General features: G+C 34.5%; 1 protein-coding gene and 1 pseudogene across 1 annotated transcript in view; one reads left to right on the forward strand and one right to left on the reverse strand.

Moving 5' to 3' along the window:
* The window catches only part of LOC105624878 (box A-binding factor-like), a 26,792-nt gene that overhangs the window by 3,027 nt on the left and 16,893 nt on the right, over positions 1 to 6,872 (reverse strand). The gene's annotated exons all lie outside the window — the stretch shown is intronic.
* Positions 1,228 to 1,795, forward strand: LOC105624865 (annotated as a pseudogene).

Consider the following 6,872-nt stretch of genomic DNA (forward strand, 5'->3'; position numbering starts at 1 on the left):
TGTGTGTGTGTGTGTGTGTGTGTGTGTGTGTGTGTGTGTGTGTAATATTATAAATTAATAAAGAGAAATTAATAATTTAATGGAACATAATATAGCATTAATTTGATTAGAAATAAGTATAATCAATCAAATAAAAAATTTGCCTTTAGAAATAAAAAATAAAAAATGTTCGAAAAAATTTATCGTTACCCTTCTCTTTGATTATGTCTTTCTTTACTGAAAAATACATTTATTTACTTTCCAAATTTTTACTACTTCTATTTCCTGTAAAACAAGTTTTTTTTCCCTTAAAAAAAGCAAGATGCGGTATAGAATAAAATACAATCCTTTCTTTTCTTCTCCTTTTTGTTACAAAAAATTTCCTTTTTTAGCGGAAAAATAAAATGCATAATATTCGTGCGTGCTTTCGATATAAAATGATACGAATTAACGATGCATTCGCGCGACCAGGTAAAAGGCACAGAACTACACATGTGTCTTTGACGGGAGCAACCATATCTGCAGTGGCCTCTTTTTACGTGACCACTCGGAAACAATTGTTTCGTTAGTTCGCAACGTTCCCCCACTTCCATTACGTGACTATGAATATGCATAGTTTCTCAGACCGAGCGCAACGTAGAACATAAACATATTCCAGCATATGTGAAATGTTCATTACAAAAATTTATCTACTTTTATTTTTTCCTCGACAAACAGAAAAATGAGAATAAATTAATAAGACAATTATTTGTTATAATAAAAATAAGAATAATAATTATTAACTATATTAGTAAAAGAAGAAAAAGTGATACAAGAATTTAAATTAATTTCTGTAATTTTGTAACATCTACAAAAGAATTTTCGTAAATAAATTAAAAGTACATAATTACTCTCTTAATGATAGTTTGGTATTTAAAGTTAATAAGCTATCAAGATCTTAACTTCTTAAAATTATATTATGAAAAATATTATAAAGAAAGAAATATCTTGCGACATTTATGTTTTAAAATAAATTATATTTTTATTGTAATTGTTAAACATATAGTCAATCTATAAGTAATATTCTTGAGGCTTCCACGGGTGTTTTCTATATAAAGATTATGCGTTTCGCGGGTTTCCTACATGTCCAGATCCATTCTTGGAATGCCAAAAAATCTGAATCTATAGGTTTTACAATATTAATAACTATGCATAATTTCATAAGTTATGACAGAGTATTAAGAGAATATGAAAATCTCCGGCAATGAAATGAAAAGCATATACGAAAAAGAGAAGGAAGGATGCAGGAAACGCAAAAGCGTCGAGGGAAGGATGGAAACGGACATGGCGTTATCAGAATTTCCGGCGTTTACTGATAATAACGCGAACCAACCTAATAGCCACCACGTGCGTATGTGCTACGTTAAAAAGCTTCGTTGCTTGTACGTATAGAATTATGCTTATATAACAAAATTATTAATTAAAATTATTAAGCAAAAATTATGTTATCCATTTAATCAAAGATTAAGATAAAATTTTCTTTAATTGGTGCTAGAAATTATTACATTTAGATCATTACTAAATATCATTACTAAATAGCACTCATTAAAACGCGAATCTAGGTAAAGTCGCGCTCTTATCCTTTCTAGTAGGGAACTAAGCGAACGCGTCACTTGACGACGGAGAAAAATAAGAGAATTCGTCTCGAGTTACTCAGTGAAAAAAAAGAGAAGAAAAGCAAAATGGAGAAGGAGAGAACGAAGAAAGGTCGGCGTACGCGAGCAGCACATCCGGCAGAAATGCGACTGGGAAGCAATCGGATATTGTATGTAGGTAAGCAAGAAGCTGCTGATGCCATCCGAGTCCTACGAACTCTCTCAAAGCACATCACATATGTATATGGATGGGTCGAGTTGCGTTCTCGCGCCTTCATGACGCCACCTTGACCCACAAATAGTGGACTATTAATCGTCAGTTTATTACTACGAGAAATATACAAGCCAAAAGGAAATAATAGGTGATGATGCTATTTTCTATGCAACGGCATTCAAAGTATTTCATTGTATGTATAAATATCATTTAGAATGTCAGTGAAAATTATTTTTATATACATATTTTATATATTCAAGAAAAAAAATGAATGTTTCTTTCCTTCGCGTTTTTTTGGATTATATCAAAATTATATCAAAATTAAGATTGAGATATCTTATTGCTCGAATCGTTTCATGGTGTCCATAACGCGATACGCAGTTTTCGAAGTAGAGAAGTGTCCGTAACTAGATATGAAAGGACGCAGGGGGAAGAGTCAGGGAATTAAAATGCAGGTATTGAATTACCGAACTGACGACGAGGACGAAGAGGTCAGAGGACACGAGAATCTTCTAGGGGCGAAATCAGACTGGGAAGCAATCGGATATTATGTAAGCAAGAAGTAGCTGACGTAGCTAGGTATCCTGTATAGAGTCCTCACTACGTTAGAGGTACGTACAAGAGTTTACGTTACACTTTCGCATCCGAACGACGCTGTTGCATTCCGACCTTCGTGACACTTTATCCTCGAGTATACATCGCGAAAAAGAAAACTGTAAATCGCGACGATATATTAAACAGAAAAAAAAAATAATAGAAAAAATAACCAAGGTAGTAAATGTAGAGGAAAAAGTAATAAAAGTAACACTACGTAACGCACATTTTTTTATATCGCAGATTAAATAATAAATCAGATTATGGCATGTTATTTCTTGTAGTATTCCAACGAACTTAATTTCACAGTTAGACGCTTATACCTCAGCGCGATAATAACTATGTTATCGTCGCATTAACATTCTTGTTCACCTGTGCTTTTGTTTCCTTTGACTGCTCTAATCTGCCCTCGGCTTTGCAATACTTATCATTTCATACAGAAAGCTCAACAATTACCCGTGCAGCATATGTATTTGCATGACCATTCGCGCCAGATGTGCAAACGTTACGCGCATTACAATTAGCATTATTTGTGACTTCGACTTTTCTATCTTTTTCAATCATTATTATAAAATGTGTTTAAAAGCTAAAGATTAAAAATTAATTTTCTGTGGCTAATTTTCTAAATTAGTGTTCAATCATCAATGTTTATGTGTATAATTTCATTTAAGTAGAAACTAGCGGTACGGAAACTAGTAAGTAGATATGCATCAATTTTGAATAAAATAGCGAAAATGTATAAAAAAAAAAGTGAGCTGTGCGCGTATATGATCTAGAAGAAAAAATTTTGGATCAACCAGATTAATTTAGGGATGGCCACGTGCGCGATCCTTCAGGATGATGCACGGCTTTTACAGTACTCTTGCATCGATATACGACGTATACGAGAGTATATACCGAGAGAAATAGAGTTCTCCTATAGGTAGGAGGAGATAGATGTCTGGCACGGTTAAACTTAAATCACAGCCAGCATGATGAACTCGCGGATGAAACACTCGAGGTCGCGGTATGTTAAAAGGAGCGTCTCGTTGCCGGTCTGCTAGAACGAAGTCCGGATGGTGTGGCATGTGTAACCACAAGCTTTAGCCCCTGAAGAACCACTTAAACTCTCTAAACTTTCCCTCTCCGGCTGATACATCCCTCAGAAATGCATCTTTCTCTTTTTATTTTTTTTCTCTCGATAATATCTCAATTATTTTAATTTTTATTACATATATCTAACTACATTATAATATGGCTAAATAATATATAATATAGGGTAATATAAAAGTCAAAACACAAAATAGCGTTTTGAATGAATAGAAAAAAAAAAGCAGAAGGAAAAAGATTTGAAAGAACGAAATTAATTTATATAAAATATTAAAAGCGCCAAATATTCGATTTACTTTTTACGCGATTTAATATAGGCGACATCAGAACTTTTCAAAATGTTCGAAACGTTTCTTCGCAATTTTCAAATTTATTAAAAGAAAAAATCCAAAATTATAATAAATATAAATAAAGCGAAAAACGCTCCAAAAATTAGTGCAGATATTTGTAGTGAAAAAAATATTTAACGGAGACTGTCTTAAGATTCGACAAGATATTTTTTCAACTTCAATTCATTGCTCAGCATGACGAACTTTTATGTCAGACGGATAAAGAAGTCCGGTCGACCTCCGTGAACCTTGAGGAGGCACATTTATCTTGGTGTCATTATTAGTATCTAAAATAAATGATCGAGACGCGTTGGTTTAACGTTCAATGTACTTGTCAAGCGTTATCAATGAAGTGAGTCTTAATTATTGCCGAAAATGTGGACTGAAGAAAGAGAGCAAGTTGGGGGCGCAGGAGGTGAAGCGCATCATAAGTAACGAGTTGCGTACCATATCAACTTCGGTCGTGAACTTGAGCTTGCATAAGAACTAAAATTAATTGCAGACGACCGAGGAGGTATTTAAAAAAAGTTTTATGTCTTAATCCAACTTATCGAGTTTATCCTCTACGTGACATGCCTCACGAACGTGATATTACATCGCCATAAATCTTCGATCGACTTAAGAACATTGTGATTTTCATATCATTTTATATCAGATCCTTCTCTCCAGTTGTACTACGATTTATTTTGGATATCTTATTTGGATATCGTATTTTCGAAAATAGCTGTATATTGATAAACTTCTCGAATTTGCTTTCATTGTAATTCAACTGATGTTTACGATTTCGCGTAATCTCACAGTACATCGGTTAAACGAAAAACTATAACTCCGCTGAAAGATTACAATACGATTTAATTATCCCGGAAAAAAACTTGTATGATTTAGGGTTACGTAGGTTTTTCATTCCTAAGTCGAATGATATGAGTTAAATTGCGTTTTATTATTGGCTAGTATTCGATTAGATAGCTGTATGTGCGTTAACACCTGAAAATTATCGTAAATTGACGCGCATCTGTTAGATACAATCCTACCGTTTCCTCTATATCGCGCGATACAACTAGATTAGACCTAAGCATTCATGCAACCTAGGTCATGGTCATATCAATGCCTTCTTCGATAGTCGTCGGCGCATGACGTCGTGGAAACAGGTGTCGCGTACCAACCGCGTATGATAACATAAAGATACATTAGGATGACGGCTCTTTCACGGCTACTATGAAGCCCGAAATCGTAGACGATAAAGAATTCGAAATGGCGACGGGAATACTTCTAGGAAGCGAAAGAATGCTTCACGGTAATTACTGAATCATCGCTTTCGAGAAAATAACAGGTACATTTCTTCTAAAGTGTCCCAAATAAATTTCCAAAAAAGTGCCTAAGTTTTTAAAATGAAAGATCGAAATAAAGTATTTTGTATTTTTTATTTTTTTTTTTGAAATTAAAATGAATTAATATGAACGAATTGCAAAATTATTGCAAAATAAGAATTATATATTTATGTAAAATAATAAATAATTATTTCCTCTCTTTAATGAAAATGTGTGTGTTGGATCCTATATAATGCATAACTTAAATTAGCGAGATCGTAAAGAGTATTATAAAATGCGTATGACCGATTGTGAGTTGGAAAAGAGTTCATTGGTATTTATTAGTTAATCTGCTCCCGACAGGCCAATAAAACATAACAAAACCGCGAATTCATATCGCGGATTCTCGTTTACAAAGTCGACATGTCAGTGGTCAGCAGGCAGTGACCTATACGAAAGATAAATTTTTTAGTCTCTCCCGATAACGATGGAAATTCATAAGATACGCACCATCTATCCTATCGATCATCCAATATTAATTAAACAGCACTCGTAAATAGTTATGTTGCTGGCTAAAAAAGTCGCACGAGAAATATTGCTCCCTGGGATGCTGTCAAGTAAGAGGATACTGAAACACGATCTTTGAGTGGTTTGCTGGAACAGCCCTAATTTAGTACCGTGAACGAATTAGTCACAACTATGCGATTATCCGTGTCACCCAAGCCGATCTCGCCTTTATACCGAATTTTTCACGTCTAAGCGAAGCATCGAATCCTTTTCTCAGTTATTTATGACTACTGTAATACGATCAGTGCGACAGCTTAAATTACTGCCAATTCATCATTCGCAGAGAAGCAATATACTTCGCTGCCCGGAATCGTACAAATTATTTAAAAAATCCTATAGAATGGATTTTGGTTAAAAAAAACAACATCTTTATATTGTCCGAAAAATCTACAACCAACGGAAAAATAATTCCTCAATTGCGAGTGAGAAAATAATAATATAAAAATAGAATTTTCCTTTTTCTTCTTATCTTTTTAATCGATCATATACCTTTTGGAAAGAGTGAATTTGACATGTTACATCAAGTATGGAATTCGAGATGAGCTCGAAGGAGCATGTATGTATGTCTACACGCAACACGCCCACCGATCACGATTGACGATATCCATGTCGCTGCACATCGATGCAACGCGGGATGCCACCTCATGTCGTTTAGCGCCGGCGCTCATTTATTTCTATACAATCACAGATGCGCGCGACGAAAAATCGTTGTATCAAAGGACACCGCCCACTTCAGAAACGTACGATAGGCGCGCCGACGCATGCGACCAGAGGAGTCTCTGGTTCCTCAAGGACCTCCTCGAATGAGGGTTGCTTACAGATCAGTCACTTCCAACTGCCTGTACCCATGTTACCCTGCACTTTACGGTTTCTTATTTCGAACTGCTATATGAGTTTAGAAATTGGTTGAAAAAAATGTCGAATTGGAAAAATAAAGAAGAAAAATTTTAATTAATGGAGCTCCACTCCCCACAAAGCGTCTATCGTGTTATTCATAATCAGAGAATACATGCATACATTTACGTTCAGAAACGCACATAAATAAACTTTGCAAGCAATGATCGATAAATATTAGCAAACACACACATTTTCAAAAGTGTATCAACTCTATAAATAATATTAAATTGCCAACAAAATATTTTCAATCTAAAAAAAAAAA

This window comes from Atta cephalotes, assembly GCF_000143395.1.
Source record: "Atta cephalotes unplaced genomic scaffold scaffold00092, whole genome shotgun sequence".
Taxonomy (NCBI): domain Eukaryota; kingdom Metazoa; phylum Arthropoda; class Insecta; order Hymenoptera; family Formicidae; genus Atta; species Atta cephalotes.